The sequence below is a fragment of the Chrysemys picta genome, chromosome 5 (assembly GCF_011386835.1).
Source record: "Chrysemys picta bellii isolate R12L10 chromosome 5, ASM1138683v2, whole genome shotgun sequence".
Taxonomy (NCBI): Eukaryota; Metazoa; Chordata; order Testudines; family Emydidae; genus Chrysemys; species Chrysemys picta.
Genome location: NC_088795.1, coordinates 63,397,013 through 63,424,110, shown reverse-complemented (window position 1 = coordinate 63,424,110; position 27,098 = coordinate 63,397,013). Strand labels below are relative to the sequence as shown.

The following is a 27,098-nucleotide window of genomic DNA, read 5'->3' as shown; positions in this document are numbered from 1 at the left end:
ATATTCATGCTTTGTTACAACTTCATGAAATTTAAGATTTTTAAAAAGAACAGGAGTACTTGTGGCACCTTAGAGACTAATAAATTTATTTGAGCATAAGCTTTCGTGGGCTGCAGCCCACTTCATCGGACAAAAGCTTATGCTCAAATAAATTTGTTAGTCTCTAAGGTGACACAAGTACTCCTGTTCTTTTTACGGATACAGACTAACACGACTGCTACTCTGAAAGATTTTTAAAATGCTATGGCCATGAAATTTATGAAAATGGACTGTGAATTGGATAAGACCCGAGTTATTGACAGTATATAGGCAATATGAAGATGGAAAGAAATACACAAGTCTTTCCCCTTGAATTTCTCATTTCCAGATTTTCAAATTTGGGTGTGTCCTTACTCAATATAAACTATCACTAAATGTCATTTTTGTTTGCTAATATATAAAATTGCCATGTTGGCCATCCATTGCATGGGATATAACCCAAATCAATTCTCCAACTAATTAATACCGTTTTTAAAACGATCAAACCCTCGAAAGCATTTAGGTTTTAGCTATAGTTCATGTGACCTGAAACGTATCAAAATCAGTGCTGTGGAAACAGTTCTAACTTCTCTCTAAGTTGCAGCTCTTGCCCTTCAGTTACTTCCTTTTTCTGCTCTGTGTCCCACACCAATGGAGAGAGAAACTTCATCTGGTACTGATGTCTATTCCTATTCTTTCCAAGTAAGGATCGGTGGCCACTGGTGCATTCAGGTGTGGTTCATGGTTTGAGAGTTGCTTCCATCTTTTCCTTGGACATATTATCTTGAATGAATAATGCACCTAAGGTCCTATGGGCATAGGCACTACTGAGAATTACTAGTAACAGCCCATCCCAAATAAGAATAGGAACAAGACTTTGTGTTCTACAACTAGATTGAACCATTGAAACAGTGCTTGTTATAGGGGGCTCCTTTATGGAGTGCAGCTTGTCCCCACCCCCGCATTGATCTCTGGCCCCATAGAACACACATCATGGGTCTGGGCAGAGGAGGACAGTGCTTTGGGAAGGGGCTAATGCCTCTCTCAGGCTGGTATGTGGAGAGAAGAAATTAATAGAGAATGTCCCTTCCATGCACATATCCTGGCAAAATTATTCCTTGTCTTCCCTCCAATCATGTTAGGACTGAGTCCTATTGGTGGGGTGGGACTAGGTGGCAGTGCAGCTTGCCGTGACACTGCCTAGTTCACATGCACTCAGGACAAATAGCACAGCAGACTTAAATCTCCATGATCCTCACACATCCTCACTTAAAATAATGACATTGGTCCCCCCACTCCACCCCCACTTTTTAAAAACTAGCTTTTCTTCCTAATTTTAAGTGTTCAACTTTATAAACAAGGCATCTGCTGGTTAAGTCACACTTGGTAACCGTGGTAACCAAATGTACTTTGTCTTAACATGTACCCAACCTAACATTAAAAGGCAAACTCTGTAGCAGCTGGATCATTGTAAGCAGTAATCTGCTAAACCTTTTCAAATATATCTTGTGTGCCTCTCAGTAATTACTGACTCTACGTAACATGTCATTTTTCTGTCCTGTTAAGAACTCAACAGTATAGTTAGGTCACATTTTTATTTATCCCCCCCACACACACACACCCAAAACAGTTTTTATCCCAGCTGTGAAATCAAAAAGTAACACTCGCGCATGCGCACACACACAAACACTGTTTCCAACAAAGATACATTTTTTTATATTTTATGAGAATCCAACAAGCCATATATGGAAAGAACAACTACAATTTACAGTTGAACTTTTACATTTCCCCTCTTTCCCCCATATGCTTGTAAGCCTTAAATTGAAAAAGTTGTGTGTTTTTTTCTTTGCCAACAAATTAGGTCTTAAAGGACTACATCTTTCTTGATAATCTAGTTAGTTTTTAAAAAGAGCCAAAGTTGTTTCCAGAGGTGATACTTTAACCTCAACCCCTCCACTATTTTTGGTGGGATTTGCCAGTCATATTTTCCTATTTTATGTATGCACATTTTCACTGTTGTTGTGTCAGACAAATACAAATAGCAGCTATTTAGGAGAAACCATGACACAGATTCACTTTTGTGGATAGCCACAGAATGATATACACTAGTAATCTAACGACTTCAGTGGGGCTACTCATATGATATGAGTAACTGTTTCACAGTTGGGCCAATTTTATTGTCAACTGCAAAAGTAAGTAACAATTATAAAATTTATCTTATACCACTTAGGTGATAAGATACCACTCTTGCACCTGAGAAAGGTGGCAGGGTTACAGGCAAATGTACTAAAATGGCTTGAATTTTTGGTGGAGGGGCACACAGCTGTCCCTCTACCACTAGCCCCCTCACTTGTGGAGTCCCACAAGGATCAATTCTAAACAATATCTAGACACAGCCATTGGAGGAACTGCTTCGACCATATGGACTCAACTGCCAGCGATATGCAGATGACACACAAAACTATCCTTCACCACATATGACAATACCATGACCACCACGATGGCCCAGTGCTTGGACAAGATCAGTACATGGATGAAGCTGCACCTGAGAAATACAAAAGTGATGTTGGTGGGCAGATGAAAGCACTTTAGGAGTTTTCAGCTATGGTGTGGTCTCCTTTATTTGAAAGTACTCACCCACAATTAGTCAATTAAGCCTCTAAAGGGTGTTCCTTGATTCCTCACTGACACTGAACTATCACATATCAGCATCCTCAAGTAATATTTTCTGCTGTCTCTTGTTGGCCAGGAGATTGTCCTATACTGGTGGATAATGACCTGTCCTCTGTTATACACATCTTTATCACCTCCTATCTGGACTACAGCAATGCAGTGTACATGGGCATAAAGCAATCAGCTATTATAACTCCAGCTCCAGATGAAGATTATAACAACTCCACTCCTCAGGAACTTTCAACCACAAGGGTAAAGCTCATCTGTTCAGGACACAGACTGCAACAAGCTCCCACAGGAGGTACAAACGTTGCCACCTTCCTCTCCAAGCGCAAGGTACACTTCAGTCTTGACTTGACTTAAAACACATAGTGGTATTTCAAATAAAAATAGAATTCATTTTAGATGTGGCCAAACAGTGCTGATGTTTGCTTCATAGTAATATTTTAGTAAACACATTTACTGGCAGTAATGCTTCTAGCACATATTAGAGAATAATTGCAGAAAGTGATTTTTTTCCCAACTTGCAAATGCAAGTACTTGTCTTGGACACTCTATTTAAAAACTCAACTATATGAGGAACAGAAAAATATGAGGTAACCCATCTGTCTCATCAAAGCCCAACAACAAGGTTTGGATTTCAGTTATTAAAAACACTCACAAATAGTCCTGGAATGATCGACAAATTTAAGATTATTCGTAGCAGTTATTCTCTGAATGATTTCATGTAATGAATTAAATTATAACACTCAAACTACAAAACAGAAGGCTCTTAATTCATAATTGGGGGTGGGGAGTGAGGTGCAGGGGCAACCAAACTACTGAATAAACTAATTTGCTCAGATCTAATTAGAAGCATTTGAAACAACAGTGGCCACTGAGTTCTGCATTTGTGCCACAGCTGTTAGTGTCATATCCCATATTCTAGTTTAGAAATTATATTTTTGTTGCAAAATAAGGATATCTTTAGGAAGGCCTCAAATCTTCAGGGAAAATACACTCTTGCTCTCCCTTTTTCGGTGAAATTCACTTTCCCCACTTGGCATGAAGTCTAAATAAGAGCCAATAAGTGCTGGAATCCACCCCTTGTGAATATGGCATACAGCTACCAATCCACTCTAAAACAGCCCATTATATGGGAGCTCTATGTGCTTCCTAAATGCAAGGTCAGTGTTCTCCCTCCATGTCCTACCCCAATGCTTCATTTCACACTCGTATATCTGAGCTGGCTCAGTGCTCATCAAACTGGTGTACAGGGAGTACAAAAATTGTCCTGTATGACTGCTCCATTTATATGTCCCCATCCCATACTATAAGAATATTGCCCTAAAAAACCAAAACAACAACAAAACAACAACAACAAAAACACCTAGATGCTCACAGACTGATTGCACCAGCAGAGTAAATAGGAGCTAACAATGGAGTTGTCAGTGTTTGTCATTAACACCATAGAAGAGCAAGAATTCCAGGATTAGATTAGTGAGAATTCACAGGTGAAGTATACCAGAAGTGTTGCTTGTTGCCAGTTTTCTAAAATAATTTCCCAGTAATTTGGTAGTGCTATGGTTCTTTCTTGCTTTTTGTATTTCTTATATAACTATATTCTATCACTTAAGAAAAAATATTTCTCAAATTCAATATGTTTGTATAACACAAAAACCCTCCTCTCCCCTCTTCGATGTATTCAACATGGTGCAGTCAAGGCTTCTTCTTTGCCCAATTTACTTCCAGTGTCCTTCTGCTTCAAGTTCAGACTCCCATCTTCACATTCAAAGCTTTGCCCCTGCCTAGATCTGTCTTCATTTGCTCCATTTCATTAAACCTTTCATCTCCTTCTGCTCGTGTACCTGTTCCTGTAAGGCTCCACGATCCATTTCATCCACCCTATTGTCTTCCTACTTGGAGTCCTACCAACACCTTTCTATAACAGGGACAATGAGAAAAATCAAAGAATCATTCACTGTTATATAGATGCAAGCCACAAGCAGCAGTGCTGTTATGGATTGTGAGTGCATAAATTACATTCGCTTTTTCGGCCAACTTTCTACCACAAACTGTTTTCTCAACCCACTTCTAAATTCTTGCTTTCACTATTTATACATGTGTATGTGCTTTTAACTATAGACCCCTTTTAGAAAGTCATTCCCCGCAGTTACCACCCATGACCTCTCAATCTTTAATCTTTTGTAGTACTTGAAATAAGAAATAACTGCAGTGTATCAGATAAAAATGGTGGCAACTTCACTTTTTAAATGGTATCAGTGTATGTGCGTGTTTCTGAACAGTATATTCTCATGATCAGGATAAGAAACGGGGCAAATACATCAGCACTAATAGGAAGTGGCATCTGCTTTCATCCACCTTTTCTCTGTTCTCAGAGTGCAGTCATTACTACACATGGTGATCACTTACTGTCTAACATTTCTGAGTTCAGAATTTTTTAATGCAATGAGTTTTCCTATGGGTTGTGGTACAATGCCACCCTGACGGTGTAAATTTGTAAAGTGAGTTTAGATAGGGCCTGAACTACTCTTACCAGTATTCCCAAGAATCAATGTTTGGAACAGGATGGGGTTAAACTTCTGCTGTTTATCTAACTGTGATTGTGGAGCTTAATCTGTTGCTGAGAGGGTGAGGTGGGGCATGTGAGCAGCTGTTACCAAGAGCAATGAAAGTAGGGCTACCCCTTTAGTATGAAGTTCAGTAAATGAATGGTTGTCATCCTCCCAGTTATATGAGAGTGCAAAGGTCAGTCCTAAACCAAATTTTCTGTATAGTAGATCACATTGTTACCACTAAACTACTGGGCTGTCCAGACAGAACAGGGCTGAAAGAAATAATCTGTTTGGGCTGGATCATGCAGTTACCATGACCCCTGACACAGAGCAGGAACCAAAGCATGACTCGGAAATAGAGTCGCATAATAACTTTACCCCTCACACACAAGGCCAGCTGTGTTGGTTGGTTGCTTAGGTAATGGGGCGGAGGCAAGGCTCCACCCCCTAGTTATCTTTGCCCATCCACTTGCAAGGCAGGGGGATTAGCAGACTCAGAGGTTGTTTTCCTTCCCATGCTATGACCCACAATCAGGTTAGCTTGTGCAGACAATCATGGGGATAAGATCAAACTGATTAAAAACCACACGGAGAAAGCTAGATAACAGCCATAATACCCTTTTCCCCCCCATCTGGAATTTGACTTCATAAAAATCAAAACGTGCTTCTAAATTTTGAGGTGAAATAAGCTTAACTTGACACTAGCTATACTAGCATGGGCTGGAGATTTGTTTGGCTTGCCTGACAAAGAAACTGTCTAGGCATCTCAAGGCTCTAAGTGCAAGTCTCAGTTGCAATAATATGCACATGCAGAGTGAATCTCTCCACTGGATAGCAGCCTAACTGACTTAAGACAGCTGTTCTCGCCCCCTCTCCCCCCGCAGATACAGCATCCCATTCTGCTTTCTGAAAATGGAGCATTCACACCAAATTAACCTGGGGCAAGATCAATTGTCATCAGTAAAGGAATTAATTTGTCTGATTTTGCAAGTGTGATGTGTCTATAAAAAGCTAAGCAAGTATTTTATAATGTAAAATCGTTTAGGACATCCTCCATTCTTCCACTATTATTCCTTTGGGTTTGAAGAAATGACTACAAGAGAAGGATAGATGGTACAGTAGTTAGGGCACTAGCCTATGACTTGGGTTCAATTCCTTTCTCTGACAGAGACTTCCTGTGTGATTTTGGGCAAAATCATTTAATTTTTCTTTGCCTCAGTTCCTCATCTGGGACTAAAAATAGGGATAGTAGTACTTCACCACCGCACAGGGGCTGAAGGCCTCAGATACTGTCATAAAGGGTGCCATAGAGAGATAGCAATATTACACTTCCTACTCATCCCTTATTGCATAAAACTTTGGTATCACATTAGTGAAAACACATTTATACAATTGGAAGTTACTACCTGACTCATCCATAGAAGACTAAAATGAAGGGGATTCTTGTACTTTTCCAGTCTTCCTATACCTTAAATGGAATTGAACAATGTGGTTGCAAATCCAAGATAGTGAATAAAAATGACAGTGTCTAATCTGACCAGTTACTTCAGAAATACACCGTTTAATGCCACACAATACACAGTGCTTGATAGATTAGGGGGAGGGATAGCTCAGTGGTTTGAGCATGGGCCTGCTAAACCCGGGGTTATGAGTTCAATCCTTGAGTGGGCCATTTAGGGATCTGGGGCAAAAATCTGTCTGGGGATTGGTCCTGCTTTGAGTATGGGGTTGGACTAGATGACCTCCTGAGGTCCCTTCCAACCCTGACAGTCTATATAAAGATCAGGCTGAGCATTCACAGAACAAGAGCAAGGGACTTTTTAGTTCCTTTAATATTCCACTCCTCCTTCCAGCATTCAGTCTCTCTAAATAAAGAACATGGTGGTTTCATTGTACATGCCGGAAAGTGCTTTACACATGTTATTTCTTCTGTAAAACCTGCAGCACTTGCTGCCATAGTAATGCTCCTACACTGGTGCAAATGTGCTCGTAGACTGACACCTGGTGGCCAGACAAATGAACGACAAAACATTCCCCTGCCATTCCATTTCCCTCTCTGTTCTCAGGGTGCAGTCATCACTAATTAGAAATACGTTACTGTTAGGTGTTAAACAGGAGGATCTTTAGAGTACTTATAAAATACAGAAGAGCCTGTGTAGAAAGTCATATCAAAATTATACACTTCATATGCAATTTTTCAAAATCTATTTTGGACATTTACATATAATAGTATCTTTAATACAACTGTGTGAATCTGCAGACAATGTTTTCACAATTCCCTGTGTGGAGTGTTTTGCTTCTTTTCTCTTTGCCTCATTTTGACAGCAGCTATCGTTCAATATATAGCAGCATTTCCAGTGTACTATTTTAAAAAGAAAAAAATTAACAGCCAAATGGTTAAGGATGAAAAATAAATTAAGTCTACAGGCTCACAACATTTTCTGCACTAATAACTCACAAATGTCTTTGAACTAAAAAAAAAACCATCTGGCAACTGTTTAGTTAAAAGCAATTAAGAAATATACTGAAATCTAGAAAATAGCTCAGTAACTAAAAAACAATAAATACTTTTCCTGAAATGTTATGCAAAACATAAAGGCTTGCAGCCTCTTGTTAATCAGATATAACACCAAAAACAGATAGATAGAAGCTTTCTTGGGGAGGGGTTGGAACAATGGTAAACCGTGTGGAAAACAACCATGAAAAATATGAACATTGCAGACACTTGCATCAGATAGCTAAAAATTGACTTAAAGACTTGACAGTGCTTTCTGGACAGCTTTGAAATACATTGGCTTTAGAACAGTAGTTCTCAAACTTTTGTACTGGTGACCCTTTTCACTTAGCAAGCCTCTGAGTGCGACCCCCCTTATAAATTAAAAACACTTTTTTATATATTTAACACCATTATAAATGCTGGAGGCAAAGCGGGGTTTGGGGTGGAGGCTGACAGCTCACAACCCCCCATTAAATAACCTCACGATCCCCCGTTTGAGAACCCCTGCTTTAGAAAAAGGGAGTTCTGAGCAGATATTTTCTGGGTTGTTTTTCTTAGTTTTTCTTAGGAAAATGTACATGCAGAGGATCTTTATACCTTGTCAGTTCATTTGCCCTCACTGTTTTTCTTCATCATCATGAAGACAATTCTTGGTGATACGATTGGCTGTTGTAGAGAGGATTATGATGTCACAAACAGAGGACTATGGCGCTGATTCCTAGTCATGTGAAGTCTTCTTTGTATTGTTCCCCTAATGCAAAGCAGGCTAAAACCCAGTGAGGACCCAGCAACATGAGGATTTCCCTTGTGTAAGGAGACACTTTGGGTAGCAGGCCCTTTTGTGGCTCCTGCTAAGACATGGCTAAGACACATCTCCACTTGACAACTAGGAGGCTTGAAGACACCTTTGTACCTTTCCCACCTCAGCACAGCTGGACATAGCTTAGGATCAAACCTATGACTTAGAGTGAGAAATCAGCAGCTGGTAAAGAAGAATCTAAGTATTCCTACTAAGAAAAAAAAGGGTTAAAATAAAGGTGTTTATAATATATAAGCAAAATTGCCTCTATGCATAAACCCTATCTGGAGTAGTGGTCATGAATATATTAGTATGCCACAACTAAAGGAGAATGTTATAGTATATAATGATTCACAAAGGCCAGGATCAGTAAACTATGCCTAGTTGCTTTGTAGTACAAAATCTAGCTGACAGGCAGCAAGTTGTACATATGGGCTTGCTGTTCAACCGAATTTATACATAAAGAATTTAAAGTCTGGGCAGACTCAATAATTTATGGAGGGTTTCCCAAATAAAAAGCATAGCAACAGAAGGTGTGACCTTCCACAGTATCAACTTTAAAGCTGGATATTGCCAAGAGACAAGTAAAGCTGTTAGACTAGGAGTATGCACAGAGCTAATCCCTGAGATACAGTGCAGCCAGATCAAAGATAGCACAGTAAAGGCAGAGGGAGGATTTTTAAACATGGCCATGTAAACTGCTGACAACTGATGGAGCTCAATTAAGGTTTTGAACATCGCATTAGAATGGCCAGAGTTTTACGTACATAACGCCCAGAGACTAACAATATAAACACCAATTTTAGTCTTATCCCTACATGGATGCAATACATCTGGCGACAACAGAAGATGGACATTTTTAAAAAACAAAACAAACAAACAACCCAACTTTAATTCATTGTAAGTTTTCTTACCGAACTAAAAAAAAAAAAAAAAAAGTTAAATTCTTGATCAGCGGGCAAGTATTAATACAAATTGCCAAACTGTTTTTCAGAGATCTATGTTAGACCTCAGAATGACGTTCAGCTAGGGAAGATTACTTTTTTTATGGATCCATGTCAGCCAAACAGTAAGTATTGAAAGGCTCATTATTACAAACACAGTTGATTTTTGCAGGATAGTACAAAATGTTACCTTTTCTTTATGTGGAGACATAAATAACCTGCAGAGTTTGTGAAACCCTGCTAGGAATACAGTAAAATCTAAATGATAATATATAGCGGCCTGCAGCTTCCTGTCTGTGTGCTGTGTATGATCCGGTGTCTCTAGTATACCTTTGATTTAAAGACTTATAAGAAACATCTAAGCACTTCAAGTACTGTTGTTAGACACTAATGAGCTTTGCCATGGTACACTAGCTTTATCTTTCTGATATCACTGCATTATTTTTACTTTGCACATGCAGTGTGCTACGAAAGGTTGCTTGTTTCACAATCATTTCCTTTTATGACACTGGTTATTTGCACTCTTATAGCACCTTTATCCAAGTCTCTCAAACACATTCCAAATGACAGCATCCTGTAAATAGAGAAAGAATTCCCACTTTAAGATGAAGAAATTGAGGCAAAGTAGGTGAAATGACTTGCCCCAAGTCATACAACGATTCAGTAGCAGAGCCAATGATAGGACTCCTAGGTTCTAACTACTTCTAGTCCAACCCTTTTCTGTTCAAGTGATACCATTTCACATTTAGCTTGCTATTATCTTGCAAGTGTAGCATTTCAGAGACATGCCTGCATTAATTGCTATAATAATTTGTTTAAATTCTTCATGGATCTATCTTGTAACTTGGTTGCAAAACTAGCTTGATTTTTGTCTTATATAAACATTCACCCATTATATTAACATTTTTCCATATTTTTCTCATGATTATGTTATCTAACACAATAATCCCGTGGAATGTTAAGAGATTAATTGGCCCTGAAGAAATTGTGGTGTTTGTGACCTTTTTAAAAAACAGGTAATGTCTAATAAAAATCTCAAAAACTCACTGATATTTGGGAAGATTTTCTCTCCAGCCAAAGGGAAAAATACATAACAAATGTATTATATGCTACTGTCTCATGCTATGATGATAGGAAAGTTAGATTTGAGAAGGCTGAATTTAAAAGGTTAAAGACAAGAAAGACTAGCTGCTAAATATCTGTATCCCTACCTTCTAAGATATTTGGTCTCCTGTTTGGCAGCCTTCATTACTCCCTTTGTAAAACTCTCCACTATATTTTGCGGTATATATTTAAATATAGAAATTAACCTGTTTTTCTTGACTATATTTCAGGTTCATCCTATATAGGAGGCCTTGTATTCACTAGGCAATGAATTATGCCTTTCAGATTGTTAGGGAATAAGAAGCCCTTTCTCCTTCTCTCATGCTTGTAAAATGTACTTGGGGGGATTACTTTCACTTTTGTTACCTAGTCCCTCCTTGAACTCATAACTAATGCATCAGTAGGGCTATTAGTATTTTGAGATCAAGAGCTTGTTCATATAGCTTTCAGCTTGAAAGGTAGCTCTTCAGTTAAGAGAAAAATAATAAAAATGTGCTAGAAGATAAGTACCAGTACTAGCTGCATATAAAAAAGTTTATTTTTTGCATTCAGGCTATCATCTGCACTGTGTATTTTTCAGCCAAGGGCTACAAATGAGTAGTCTTTCATGCATCACTGCTTCTACTGATCAGAGTAAAATTTCCACCATGATTTTCTAGTGCTATTGTTTTTTTTTTCTTTAAGTAGTTTCATTAGTATGTAGGTTTGAAAGATATTTTTTAAACAAAATCACCTTAAGTTTTTAAAACAAAAGCAAACACATTCTTCCCCTCTCTCTTTGCTCTCTTTGCCCCCTCAAAAACAACAAAACAACCTACTTTTATGTCTATAATCCTGTTCTTCAGCTGTGGTAGGTGGCTGGTGCCTATGAGTTTGTTATAGTATATTCAGCGTTCTTTACATACCCAAAGGAAAAAAAAAAGGCCTCTTTCTACCCATAAGGTGTCCAGCTGACCATTTATTTCTAATGTCCTTTAACATGCTGCACTGATACAGCTTTCATGTTTGACAAACATCTGTCTCACAATGAATTAGCTTGGTTTGACTTAACATACTGTCTAAATGACCTACTAACAAGTCCTGAGAGGGAAATTTTATTAATGGGGGTTTCTTCCATTTTGACACTCTTTCATATGATTGAGCTTGACAGACATGGTAATTATTGATCCTGATGGTCATCATACTGCATGGCTTTGTGTCATGAGTTCATTGATGTAGTGCTGATTTGAAGAATTCCCTCTGTAGCTGTTGCTCCTCTTCATTGGGCCACTGCTTTTGTTAAGTATTATTTACCATCTTTCACATGATTCTGTTGAGAAATGTCTGGGGGTGGTGAGAGCCTTTGAACCAAACTGTTAACCCTGTATATGAGGGAAATCCCTTCAGGCCAGGGTGTGCAGCAGCACCCCTAGCACCAATGGAAATGTTTTAATCTCATATTCTAATACAGATGCTATGAGAAGTTATATTGATGTCTCAGGACAATTCAGCACATTGTTTATTAGATTTTTTTTTTATATAAAAGGAAATCCTCTAACAGCAGTGTTTTATTTTTTAGGGGTAGAGGGAACTACATTGGCAGTGTGACTGAGTGAATGAGCCAATTTTTCATTTGGGTTCTGTGTTCACTTGATGCTTATTTGGCACACAGTTAAGTGGGTTCTTTTTACTCAATTTTATTTTAATGAGTGTAGAACTGTAACTAGTTTAAGAAGGTCGATTCTGACCTATGGAGAAAATTCACTTGTCCACAGTTCCAGTCTATCATTAAGTGTACAGTAGAATGTTTAAAGGAAAAATATTTAGGATGATGGTGAGACATACTACCAACAAGGAAGCTGTAGGGGTTGAAAAGATTACTGTAATTTGATATTGCTATGAAAAGAATGAGCTCCTGTTGCAAAGGTGAGGAACTTTGAGGAATTACTACTTAAATATACCAAAGCAGAGCAAGTGACCATGCTCACCCTTTGCCTAAGATCACTTCACTCATGTCTTCCTCATCAGATTCAAATTCTCTCAGTATTGCATTTAAGGTTCTGCTAAATTCAACTGCTGCCTACATCTAAGATCATGGTCCCTTTTCTCACTCCCATGCGATCCTCTGCGTTCAGAATCCCTTTCCTGACCTGCCCTATCACCATCTCCTTCTTTAAGTCCCTCCTTAAACTACACTGCTGTCACGGAGCCCATAATTTCATTCAAGTCTACTTACATAAGTTTTTTTTTTAAATATGTATACTGTGCTTCCTTGGTCTGATACACACAGGCTGTGGTCCAGCAGGAAGTATTTTGGGTTATTAGACACATTTGCTGATATTTCCTCTATTCTGTAGTCCTAAGGACATGGGGTGTGTGTGTGTGTGTGTGTGTGTGTATAAAAAAAAAAACCCCACACTCTTTAAACTGAGCTACACCCTCCCTTGCTAAGTAGTGATGACAAGGACAAAGTCATAATTCATTTCCTTCCATAATTTCTCTGCCAGTAGGAAATAGCACATGGCAGACTACCTTCCAATTCAGCATCAATTCCAGACCGTCTTCTCTGATTCAATTATAGCTACTGCAGCGGTAATAAAAAGGAGCTGAGACAGGTGAATGTGGTGGCACTAATAAAAAAAGACAGCTTTATGATAATGACTCGCTTTTAAACAAAAAGCCTCAGAACCCAGGAGTCCAGTGAAGGTGTGATATTAGAGTATGCTAAAGATACGTATATTCTAATACTCTGTTTCACACTGTGCAGGCTGAAGGAGATAAACCAGTAGATGTGCCACTAATTGGAGTAAAAGACCTCTCTTTCAGCAAGAGATGGAAGGTGAACAATATAGTTTCAGTGAAAAGATGTAGGTGCACTTCTGGGAAAATAACTGAAGACAAGGAGAAAGATGCTACAGAAGACTGTGTTCAATCAGAATAAATTTATCCAAGATAAAATGCCTACAACAGACTGTACTGTATCGAATTAAAATAGGTGATTCAACAAACTTCCCATTCCTTTGCAGGTTTACTAGAGGCTCTTCTCACCCTTATTTCTTATTGTCCCCTCTGCGTAAGGTAAGAATGCCAACTTTTACATCACTAGATTCTACCAGCCTGATCCATTCCCAGTTAATGCAAATAGTAGTATTAAAGTACATCTTTATGAGGAAAACTAATGGTTTAAAAATAACTTGAAAAAATAATTTGATGTAGGTCTGTACTTAAAATCAGGAAGCCTTTGAGTTTTACACGCACACAGAATCAAAGATGTCTAGTCCCATAAACATATTAACATCAGAATCATTCAGGTGCCAACACTGCAACTGTATCTATGTAGGCAGAGCCCTATTTATTTCAAGAAGTTTCACTTTGGTAATTTCACTGAAGAACTCAAACCCCGAGCTGTTCTTATTCAGCCATCTTTGTTATTTTAGTAGTATGGTTTTGTCAAACTTTTTGTTGGGGCAGAGTATTAGGTAAATGCAATCATATTTACATAATTAAGTCTTCTTAAGGGACATATACAAGTGAAGGACTAAAACGTCTGTCAACATTACTTAAATGCATTTCATTATAGCTTTTCCTTGGAATCCAAGATTGATTTTGCTGTAAGGAAATTAATGTCAACCTTCTATCTACATTGATTTCTAAAGGTTGAGCCTGCATGACAAGAGTATTATTTAAAAAACCCACACACTTTCAGAAGGAAGCAATCGAGAAGCAAGTCAAAGTCTCACCAGCTACATCCATTACTTCCAGTAGCCCTGTTTAGGTTTAAGGGTGAATTCAAAGCTTTGTGGAGGAAGTTCTCCCCTCTTCTTCTTCATTTGGGGCTCCATTGGAAAAAAATAATAATGGTACAATTTGAAAAGCAATTTCTAAATCCATAAACCCAAGTTCAATCCTCGTCCACTGACCACAGTGAAAATGAACCTCCAAGTTTTTGTTATTTGAGTCATACTTTTTCCCCTTAAGGGAGGGAGGGGAAAACTTTGTTTTTTCAATGAAATAAATAAATAAATATCCTAAAGAAAACAGGTTTATTCAAAGTTTTCTACCAACTATCCTTGTTAGGCACCTAAATATGTATACATTGGCCTATAAGCTATCCTACTATAAAATACATTTAGGAGCATATTTGTTTTACTACCTAAGTTTTCCGAGTATTTCTAGAGATGTCAACAATGAAGCAAAGGAAAAAAATGGTAATACTGCAAGTGTGTAAAATGAATGCAGTGATAGTATATATATAAAAAAAAGTGATTGAGAAAGAGTAATGGAAGACCACACATGGTGATCATTTATACACCTGAGAGTGTTGACGAATTGTCCTCACAATTCATTTGTAGTCAGCTGAGCTGCTTGTGCAAAGGCTACAAATAAATCCATTGACAGCAAAGGAAAAAGTTAAACAAGAACTCCATGTTGAATGAAATAGCGGAGGAAAGTCAAATGGAAAATTAGAAAAGACTAAGATCCTTGAGGCTGATACTTTAGTGTTAGAGTTTGTGTAGAGCTAGAATTCATTATCCATGCAAAAAGAAGAATATGTGTAACATGCTGGCCAGTGCAAGCAGTGTCTGATCATTCCAGTCATTATTGCCTGATGGTTTCCCATTAGTTCTCATTGAGTCTATCATCTTCCATGAGCTCAGGTTCTCAGCTCAGAATTGTTTTGAGAAAAGCACTTGAGCATGGGTTTAAATCCCATTGCCTTCAATGGTGAGTAAATTCTTTCCTGAATAGTGATGTTCTCCTGAGTCAGGGTCCAAATGCTCAAAACAACTCCATCACTAAGAAAGTCATTCAGACATAACTTAATAATAATGCGTAGGGGGGTGATTGGGACAGTGGTCTCTAAGTAACTGCATCACTTGAAACTATTATAAATGAAGGTTTGGTCTGAGTACAGGTTTCAGCCCTTTCACCCACTGGTCTTCCAGAAGGGGAATAATGTGCTTCATTCAGAAAGCATGAAGGAACTCATGGTTGCTGGCATTTGACTGTTAGTCAGAATCTGCTTTGCATGTCTAAACACACTAAGGAAACAATTTCTGACCACTACCTTCGCTGCTCTGATTTAAAGAAATTAGGCCAAACTCTGTCTTTAATTAAACCTGTACACTGCCAGTACATTCCAGTTATATTTTAGACAGAAAACCTTCTATTAATCTTAAAATCTGATTTGCCTCTATGGAAGGAACTAACCCACAACTTACAGATTCCTTCTAGCTATGAAGTTACCCCACATTAGACACCATTTTGGTTCTTCACTTGTTTTCGGAAATATGTTGCGAGTTCAGGAAGCCCCTGCATGTAGTGTATGTTGATCTTAAGTCTGCATTTGATCCAATAGACTGTCACATTATGGAAGTCCCTACCACTCTGCTGGACTTGATTAGAGAGTTGCATAATGGAACCATTGCCCGTGTTCGTCTGGGGAACCAGATACCAGCGCCTTTTAAATCAGTATTTGGTGTTAGGCAGCGTTGCTCTTTCGTCGGGCAATGGATTTCATAATGCAGCATTCCGTCAGGTCCATAGGCACTGAGATCGGTGATCTCTTACTCACAGAGCTTGACTATGCTGATGACGTTGTTCTTTTAGTACGGAGCCCTGACAGATTTTGTGAGGCACTCCAGCATATGGAGGAGTCGTCAGCTAAGATCGTCCATGAAACATGGAGACCAAGGACAAAACTGCAAAATCTAGGACCAGGTTCACCGGCCTCTCCAATCTCTTTGAACAACAAAACTGTCAAATCAGTTTCCAGCTTTTGCTATCTGGGTTCTATACTTACCAGCTCCTCCAATTCTCACATGGAGGTTCTCCATCAGATTGGCATCGCAACATCTGCCATAGGGAGGTTACAATGGATATGGAATCAACATCATCTTAGTATGACAACCAAGTTCAGGATTTATTGAAGCTGTATCCTTCCCATACTGTTGTATGGCTGTGAAACATGGACACTATGCTGCTCAGACTGGACAGAGTTGGAGGCTTTCCACACAAAATGTCAACATCATATAGTGGGCATAAAGTGGAATGACTTCATCTGCAATTCAGATGTTTGTGGTCGCTTGGGTCAACAGACTGCTGGGGCCATTGACCGCAGGGGGCACCTTACGCTTTTCGGACATGTTACAAGGATGCTGCAAGACGTTTCAGCAAACGCTGTTCTCTGTGTGGCTTGTAACATCCGGGATAAAATTTGACCAGCTGTAGGTGGGCCAGAGGCAGACCTCTTATTACATGGGTTCAGATATTGTACTGTCAGGCCATCAAGTCTTTGCGGATACGCAGGAATAGACCAAATAGCAAACGATCGCTACGGCAAAAAATGGCTAAGTATTGAAGAAGGAGAAGTCAAGAGACACCACTGTTTCCTATGCTCTGGGACTATAGTCACATCGTGACTCTAGTATATAAGGTAGCTATGTTTTATCATTGTTCTAGCTAAGATTTATACATTGGGTTTTCAATACTTTTAACACATCTGGACAGCATTTCCTTGTACTAGCTATCCCAATATAATGGTCAGTTTTGTTAGCAGTCTCATTAAGTGGTAAGAGCCACTTACTTGTGAACTCTTGCTCATTAATTTGGGCTTATTGGCAGTGCATATCCACATACTGATAAATTCTAGAAAACTCTGGTACTGTCTGAGAGAATTGTACAAGTGATAAACCTCCATAATGAAATTAAGCAAGGGAATGACAACATGACCTGGTTCTCCTGGCACCAATCCAAAACTGGCACAAGTGGAACATGGTATACTTTAGTGAAGCTATTAAATTTATATCAGTAAACCCCAAAGGAGAATTAGGAACAATGTTTTGAAAAAAAGATTTGTTCCTGAGGACTACCTTGCGATTCCCCCCACTCCAAGAATTTTGGAGATAAGACATACTTACAATCATCCAATATCTAAAACCTTTGGGGTAGCAATTGCATCAAGTAAAAAAACAGAAATTTATTTATAGACTGTTTTAGTCATCATATTCAGTGGTATTTTCTGTTCCATTTCCATGGTTTCATGACCTGCTCCCCTTGAGAGGAGAATATGATTAGCTTCCTGAATTCTAACTCATGTGGTTTTCTATTGTTAGCCCAAATTCATCTAACTGGATAGTAAAGTTAAGTACTGCAGGAGTTATCCCCATGAGATTAACAGAGACTGGAGTCTAAAGAAAGTTGTAGTAGCCTCATTGAGAGTTTTCATGTAAACCACTAAGGAAGGGATAATTTTAAAGCATTTTACATTTACCTAATGTGTAGACATATATAATGAGAATGGATTTCATACATGCTCTTTACTTGACTGAATAAGTGATTGAAATAAGTTTAAATTTAGAAAAGATACTAGATAATCATGTTTGCTTCAGATGTGGTAGACAAATTAACTTTAATTATAGACAACTCTAGTAGTGATGCCTAAGGTTAAGGTTACATAATGTTTTCTATTAGAAGACCCAGTACTCATTTGTGTATTAAAAACCACCTGTATTTTGGCAGGTCTCTGTTCTGAACGTGTGGGTTTTTTTGTTTTTGTTTTTGAAAATTCCAGCACATGTAGGTTAGCAATTTTGGAGAAATAATATAGGAAAAAATGCATTTTGCCCAGGTGAAATTTCAAATAGTTTTGCTGAGAAGCCCTCCTCCAAAGCAATGAGGCGCAAAAGGCTTGAAATTGCAGAAGGTGCTACCGTGATCCCAGAGAGGTGCATTTGGCCATCCCCATGAAAGTTTGTCCAAATTTGGCCAAGTTAGGAACACCTTAAAACAAAACAAAACAAAACAAAAACAAAAACCTGCCACTCATACATGTTCAGTAGCGGCTTGTTAGATGATTCTCTGAAGACTCTCTCTGCACTGAGCATTCTCCATCCCCTCACAACTCCTGTTACTGACTGAACTGCACATGCACTGCCCCTACAGAATAACTGAGTGTGTTCCATCCCAAGGCTCCCGGAATGAACAGAACGTCCCATATAGGAGGTGACTCCTATTGGGAGTCAGGGGCTGTCATCAGCAAAAGTCTGTGAAACTCACGGTCAAAATGGATAATCTCCCTGTACTGGCTGGTTTTCAGAGTAAGGGCTGGTCCCCACTTAGTCCGGACTTCGGACTAAGGTACGCAAATTCAGCTACGTTAATAACGTAGCTGAATTCGAAGTACCTTAGTCCGGACTTACCGCGGTCCAGACGCGGCCGGAAGTCTCCCCCCGTCGACGCCGCGTACTCCTCTCGGCGAGCTGGAGTACCGGCGCCGACTGTGAGCACTTCCGGGATCGATCCGGGATCGATTTATCGCGTCTTAACCAGACGCGATAAACCGATCCCAGAACATCGATGGCGTGCCTCCGGACCAGCCGGTAAGTGAAGACTAGGCCTAAGACAATTATCAGTTATCCTTTTAGGTCAAGTGGCAGAGACCTATGTGATTGATCTCAAGGTTCCAGCCCTGCTGGGGACCTATGTGGTTGTATATGATGGGGTAGTTTTTTTTCAAATTTATATATATATTTTAATCACATGATTTTAGGAAGTTTCAGTATAACTACATAGAACACATTAAATTTACAAAACTAAATACTCAGAAGTTCAGGGATGTCAGGATTAAGTCTACCCATATAACCCTGATATGACCCCCTTCTATGTGTTATGATAGTCATTAATTTCATAATCATACCATTTTCCCCATAGGACCCTGGCTCATTCAGGGCATGGGATGGCTGGCACTCACTGAGTAGGTGGCTATTAATTTTTCTCATCCTCATCATTCAAAGTGTGGCCCAGATCTTATTTATTGAGCCAAATAATTTGACTAAAGTAGATCTTCCTGAAAGGTATCCAGTCTTGATTTGAAGTAATCAAAAGACAGAGAATCCCCCACTTCTCTTGGTAGTTTGTTCCAGTGTTTGAGTACTCTCACGGTTAAAAATTGAGGAACTAAATCTCAGATTAGGATTAAACACAACCTGTAATTCTGGATGTCTAATTCAAGACACATAGGTCTATATTTTTCCAAAGTATTTAGCAAGCATATATGTTCAGAACAGAACCCTATTGACCAGAGTTGCAGTTGTGAGTGCTCAGTACTTCTGCAAATCAGACCCCAGGTTTCTGAAGTTGGGTACCCAGAAGGTGAGGAACATAGTGGCCAATTATGAAAGTTTTGGTGCAAGTGACTGCCCAGCAACACCAGGAATTCTGTGGTAGAGGCAGGGATAGAATCTAGTTCTCCATCATGCTATTCATCTGCCTTAACCACAAGGCCATTCTCACTTTTGCTGCAATTCCCTGCTTCATTCATTACACATCTTCCAACTTCTGCAACAGATAAGGCATGGGTCATCCAGATAAACCCAAATCCATTACACAACCCTGATTTATTTCCTGAGCATGTTTCATCCTGTGCACTGAATGGGGCAAGAGTCCTGTGGAAAAAGATAACATGATTATGTAATTTAAGACATATTTCCTAGGCAAAAGGTAGCCAAACTAAGGTTTCATTTCCTAATTTTTGAATGCTTGACTTTGCACATTATGTTTGTAAAATCTTTTTGTATGACAATATATAAATTTGTCAATTTGACATTTGACAAATTATTTCATTCACATTGATTTTGACATGGGAACCGACGAGAAATAAAATTTCAGATTGTTTCTATGAAATAGTCTGACAAAAACTGATTATGTAAACCCCAAGATAATTATAATAGAATGATATTTCATTTACTCAATCTTGATTTGAAAAATAAAATGATGAATAAGTTATAAAATGCAGCATGTGAACTGGACTTCTATGGATTTTTTTGTGTTTACTATTGAACATGATATTACAAAAACAAAGATATCTCTCTCGGAGACATATGTTCATCTATATGCACATACATTAGTTGTGTGGGTTCTGGAGTGAAACTTCAATTCAATAAGATATTATTGCCAGAAGAACAACAATGGACCTGATCCTTGGCTACTGTTGTGGTCCCTTTATATCAGTGGAACAGATGAAAAAGGACCTTAAACCAGTCCCAACTGGACATTTGAGAAATCTCTCAGCTTGGCTTTGTTACATACTACTTCACCTCCAGCATAGAGGGCATAAGAAAGCAGAGGCTAAGAGCTTGGAGTCAGTGCAATGATCCTTAGTGGATCACTCCAGCTAGTGTAAACTAGAGTATCCCTGAAGCTGTTCTCACTGTACCAGGGGCCAGTGTGGTCCTCCACTGGCCCTGGGATTGGATGAGACAGTTATGCAGAGCCACCTATGTTGCATACATAGTGCAAAGGAACTCTGACCCTAATTCAGTTGTGATGTTCTTCCCCCCCACACCCTACTCACCCACAGCTATACTTTGTTTTTTTTAAATGAAGATTTACTTTGGGACTTCAGTATCTTAGGGCTTGCAGTTGATATCCACAAAGTCTTTTTTTTTAAATAAAGAAGCTGATACTCATTGTAAACCACAGAACATGTTTTAAATAGAATATTTTAACCATGTGCAGCTTTTCTATTTTTGCAGTGTTAAAAACATGAATGCAGAGCATTTGCAAACATGGCTAAACAGCTATTCATCTTACATCTCCTCTTTTCTTTATGCTGGCATTATTTTATAAATAAAACCTTCTGGGTTAGTCGTTACCAAATTATTAACATTTACAAAGATTTGGCTCTGGATTCTTCTTTGGGTTGTTTCATACTCATTCATTCACTATTAATTATAAACTAATAGTAGTAGTGAATATTCAAAGTTGGTTTGCAAATGGAAATAAAATCTCACTCTGTGATTCAGTTTAAGGGCCTAGAATTTGGCTGTAATTTAAAAAAAAAATTACTAATGTCTAAAAATTGCAGAAACCAAAACCACCACCATGTAAAAAAAAAAATCACATTTTGATTCTACAGAGCAAACAAACACAACAGAGAGAACTGTGGTGATGCAAATAATGTATTCCTTATTGTAATAAGTTTGTAGCAGGTTTATTGTCTCTTGCTTTTTTATTTCTTGAAAGCTTAAGGTGATCAAAGTTTTCATAACTGATTAAGAAACAGCTTGACAGTCAAAATCCCCAAAGGACATTTTTTTCCTCTTCAAGTTCAACCTTGAGCTTGACAGTTCCCTGCAGCTGGGTGAGAAACAGTTCCCTGCAGCTGGGTGAGAATTGAAATGGCTTACTTGAATATAGTTTATTAATACTACAATGTATTCCATGAGACTGTTTTTCTTTTAGAACACTTGCTCTATACAAAGAGGTGCTGCATTCCAAAGCTAGGTGTGAGATTGAAAGATACAGTTTCATTTAATTGGGTATAAGATGAATTATAGTCTTAGTAGAACCCTTTGAGGCAAATTCTGTCCTGACTTAAGCTGTGCTGACCCTTTGAATAATATCCTGTGAATCACCCCTAAAGTCAATTTTGGTCTGAATGTCTTCATTCTTCTCTCATGCCACTTTTACACCTGATAATTCCCCTGACTTCAGTAGAATAGGTCTGATTTACACCTCTGAGAGCAGAGTTACTGTTATAATCAAGCTTGAAAATTTTAGGCCAGATTCTGATTTAATTTACATGAGTTTAAGTCAGTGGAGATATTCTAGAATTAGACCTGCCTGGCTATGTGTTGCATTAGCTATAACTGCAATCTGGATAAGAATCACATATATTACATTAGGCCCAATGTTGCTCTCATTGAAGTCCATGAGAATAATATTGGCTCCAGTGTCTTACAGAAAGACTAATAATAGAATCAAAGCACTTGGAAGGGACTGAAGAAGTCATTTGGTCCAGTCCCCTGCACTCATGGCAGGACTAAGTACCTAGACCAGGGGTAGGCAACCTTTCAGAAGTAGTGTGCCGAGTCTTCATTTATTCACTTTAATTTAAGGTTTCGTGTGCTGGTAATACATTTTAACGTTTTTTTAGAAGGGGTCTCTCTCTAAGTGTATATTATTTAACTAAACTATTGTTGTATGTAAAGTAAACAAGGTTTTCAAAATGTTTAAGAAGCTTTATTTAAAATTAAATTAAAATGCTGATCTTATGCTGCCAGCCTGCTCAGCCCACTGGGTGGAGGGTTCAGGGCAGAGGGCTGGGTGTTGGGGGGGGGGACTCGAGGTCAGGATAGAAGGCTGGGTGAGGGGGGGTTCAGGGCAGAGGGCTGGGTGTGGGGCGGGACTCGATCAGGGCAAAGGGCTGGGGTGTGTGTGGAGGTGCAGGGCACAAGGCTGGGTGTGGGGGGGGGGGGTTCAGGGCATAGGGTTGGGTGTTGGGGGGGACTCGAGGCCAGGGCAGAGGGCTGGGGTGTGTGGACGTGCAGGGCACAAGACTGGGTGTGGGGGGGGTTCAGGGCAGAGGGCTGGGGTGTGTGTGGAGGTGCAGGGCAGAAGGCTGGGTGTTGAGGGGGACTCAAGGTCAGGGCAGAGGGCTGGGGGGTGTGGAGGTGCAGGGCAGAAGGCTGGGTGTGTGGGGGGGGTTCAGGGCAGAGGGCTGGGGTGTGTGTGGAGATGCAGGGCAGAAGGCTGGATGTTGGGGGCAACTCAAGGTCAGGGCAGAGGGCTGGGGGGTGTGGAAGTGCAGGGCAGAAGGCTGGATGTGTGGGGGGGTTCAGGGCAGAGGGCTGGGGTATGTGTGGAGATGCAGGCAGAAGGCTGGGTGTGGGGGGTTCAGGGCAGAGGGCTGGATGTGTGTTGGGGTGGGGAGGTGCAGGGCAGAAGGCTGGGGTGCTCGGCTCGTGGGGGTGCTCCCAGCCCCCTGCCCTGAGCGGCTCAAGGCAGGGGGCTGGGAGGGATGTGACCTGTTCCACCGCCTTCCCCCAGGCCTGTCCCTACCTCTCTCTGCCTGCTCTACAGAGAGAACTGCAAAGTAAGTTAACCATATACCCCATGATGCCAACACAATATTTAAGTTACAAATTATTGCAAATAGCCCCAAGCTACAAAATTGAAATTTGTGGAGTGGATCCCACCTCAGACTCCAAAGATTAGAGGTGTTTAGGTTTAGGATTCCAGTTCTGTCCATTATAAAGAGCGGCCTACTTTCAAAATTCAGATTTTTGTTTAGTTTGAACATCCCTAGCAGCATTTGTGAGGGAATACTGTCATATCTTTTAACTCAGATGTTAATATTTATAATTCATTGTCTTGGTTTGAAAAATAAAGCTTGTTTTACCCACCAGATAATGAGGGCCAAATTTTCTCTTTACATGGGTACAATTCCATTGCACATTTATAATAGAGGAGAATATTGATCTTTCTGTCCACAATAGGAAACCAGTATAATAATTAATACAGTGCACTTAAAAGGGGGAATATTCTGCTGGAAGCTCCATCTAGTCAAGCTATCCAACTAGGTTTTAAAATGGTGCCATTTCATCTGAGCACTAAAGTAGTTTAAATCCAATCCATAAATAGCTTTACGGCTAGGTGAAAAAAAGGTTGAGTGAATTTTTTAAAAATATAGTGCAATTTGATTTTTTAATTCTCTCTTCTCCTCTACTATTTATTCTTTCCTCCCTTCCTTCTTGTGTACATTTATTTCCTCCTTTGAGGTTTTTAATTACAGTTATGGGAAAATTAATCTGAAGAGGAGTTTTACACTCTGGGCCAGATTTTTTGTTGTAGGTTTTACTATTGCAGCCTCCTTCCCAATCATGTTTATTTAGGAAGGACAAATGTTATGTTCAGCAAAATATTTGCCTTTCCCATTTTAGCCTTCCAAAGAAAGCTCTACTATAATAGTGTAATTAAAATGACCTGTGCCTATTTTTTACGCATAAATGTCTAGAGATTTCAGATGTTTCTAGCACTGATATGGTATGTATAAAAAGATTTCATTATCACCCTTTGTATTTTGAAACCCCCCTCCCATGCCAGAGGGATTTTTTCCCCCCTGTAATTATATTAAAAGCTTAATTTCTATTCAAGCATAGGTGAACAAGAAAGATTACAGAGGAGATAAATATGCACATGAAATTAACTTAAATTCAAATCTCATCTTTTGTCACTAGTGAAAATGAGTAGTCTCAGTCAATTCCTTATTAATTGTGCACAACGCCAGAACTGCCACAAAGTTTGTTACAATTGGCATCTTTTGCTTAAGAAAAAAGCCCGGGAGTAGACCGGTAGGGGAGTTGCAGGTGAAGATTGTGGTGCACTGGCACAGTTACATGGAACACTTCAAAAAACCTGTGTGACCATGGAGGGTCTAACCAATGCCTATTGAAGTCAGAGTAAAAACACTCAGTGAATGTATTAGGATTGGATCAGGCCCAGAACATCTGGTGAATTAGCTCCTCCTTTACAAGTGCAAAACACATGGAAATTCAGCCCCAAGCCTTGCCCTAGTAACTCATCATGGTTTGGGGAAGCTACAAAAATCTGAATAATCTCCCATCTTCTGTCCAGCAAAGCCCATAATCATTAAATGGCAAAAGAATGGTTTCAAACACTACTTCAGCATTCGGGCTAGAGCAGCCTGCACCGCCACTTCTTTCTCCCCTCCATCACCCATACCACCAGCATACCCTCTGGCTATTTCCCTCCGAGAGAGCCATTGCACATAGCTGCAGTGGGAACCTCCATGAAGAACTCCCTATAGAAAGAGTCCAGACTTTCCTGCTCCATGCAGCAGAACCACAGCAGTTGTGATAGGTCAGGGGCCCTCCTCACTGGGGAAGTGGAGGAAGATTTGGGTCTAAGAACTACATCTTGTTCCCATTGGAGTGAAAGGAAATTTTGACTTTGACTTTGACTTCAGTGAGAGATGTTAAATTCTGGTACACAGCTTGACCACACCCAGAAATTAAAATAAATAAATGTAAAAAACAAACACCTATCTTGCATGGAAGTGTAAATTGATCTATAAGGGATATGAATTGACAGAATAATGTGACTTTGTTAGAGAACCATTAGACAGGCAACATTACCAAGTCACAATGTTCAGATTTCAGTCATTTTGTATTTCATAATGTAGAGAAATACTGCAATATTCTTAACCGCATGGTAATGATCAGTAAATGCTGGCTTTTTAAATGATGAACACTGTATAATTGTTACTATCTACAAGACAAACTGTCACTCTGCAGAAAATAAATCTAAAGATTTTTTTTCTGAGTAACAGAGATCAAGATTGAGAATGAAAAGAAAAACAGCCTTGGGTTGAGGAACTTTTTTATATACTTCACTGTATTTGTTTGGTATGCTTTTGAATTTCCTCCCTCCCATAAGGGCACAGTGCTGCATTGTCCTACATTGCCTTTTAGATTTTTTCCTTTTTCAGATCTTTCATAGATGTATTTTTACATCACACTGTATGAACTGAAGCCCTTTCATGATGAAAGGGCTTTCCCTGTGAAAGTTACAGTGTGAACATTGTAAATGTGACCACATCCAGGCACTGTAAGATAGCAGCATGCTGCAACTTTAGCTACTGTATAGAAGTCATTTAGAAAGTTTTTCTAGCAAAAGTACATGCACCTTGTCTTCAGCTTCCAGACAAGCTATCATATAGCACTCAACGCAGCCAGGGCCTTTATGGGAAACACATGGTGGCGGGGGGGAAGAGGACCTGATTGGCAACAGGAATGTAGAGTATTTTTTTTTAAATGGCCTTGATTCTCCTCTCAATTCCACCCTTGTAAATCAGAAGTAATGTCACTGAAGCCAATGGAGTTACACAAGTATAGATGAGAGGAGAATCAGGCTCTGGATTAGCATTACTATGCATTCCATTGTTAGATCATATCTACCAGGAAACATTTTTAAATAATTATTTAATTAATATCCATGTGAAGGAACTAAAGGGACTTCTTCGCAATAATTCCATCTGCAGGACATCACTTGCCCCCTCCCTTACAGGACAAGCTCTGGGACAGAATCCCAGGTGATCCACAGTGTTTGGATCTACACAGATACGGAGGATCTTCAGTTGGATAGAACAGTCTATCCTATCTGTATGGAAACCCTATGTTTCTCTGACCCTCCTTCCTAGGCTTCAGACCACTAACCACAATGTCCACATTGTTATTTTTAGCATGCTAGCATGAGCCCCACTAAGACAAGCCTATCAACCCAGGCTAACAGACTTGATCCCAGAAGCCGTGTAGACAAACCCTTTTGAGCTTCTGACCCTTCAGTGGCAGCATGGCCCCACTGGAGCGTCACTGTGCTGGATGCCCCCAACACCCCCTTCTAAGGAATAGGGCTGTAGAAATGCCAGTACAGCCATCTCTATACTAATCCAGTGCATGGCTCCACTCCCCCACCCATTTCCCAAACCCCCTGTAGAGAGCTCTTCATGACTGGGGGACATGAAGCAAACTTGTTGAGCTGGGGTCAGGGAGGCCCCGCATTGTTTGGGGCAGGGATGCTGGTAGGTGTGTGTGTGGGGGGGAAATAGAGCAGAACCTCAGAGTTATGAACACCAGAGCTATGAACTGACCAGTCAACCACAGACCTCATTTGGAACCTGAAGTACGCAATCAGGCAACAACAGAGACACACACACCACACAAATA

At 39.6% G+C, this 27,098-nt stretch overlaps 2 long non-coding RNA genes across 5 annotated transcripts in view; one reads left to right on the top strand and one right to left on the bottom strand.

Annotated features, from left to right (window-relative positions):
- LOC135983655 (uncharacterized) overlaps positions 1–18,967 on the top strand; it is a 120,662-nt gene extending 101,695 nt beyond the window's left edge. For 2 of the 3 annotated variants that reach the window (XR_010601382.1, XR_010601383.1), the window contains exons 3-5: positions 9,537–9,611; positions 13,596–13,647; positions 16,180–18,967. This is a non-coding gene — a long non-coding RNA (uncharacterized LOC135983655). Of the gene's footprint in view, positions 1–9,536; positions 9,612–12,148; positions 12,244–13,595; positions 13,648–16,179 lie in introns of those variants that run through there. The other variant, XR_010601384.1, reaches the window with a different exon arrangement.
- The window catches only part of LOC101945015 (uncharacterized), a 192,575-nt gene that overhangs the window by 10,622 nt on the left and 154,855 nt on the right, over positions 1–27,098 (bottom strand). The gene's annotated exons all lie outside the window — the stretch shown is intronic.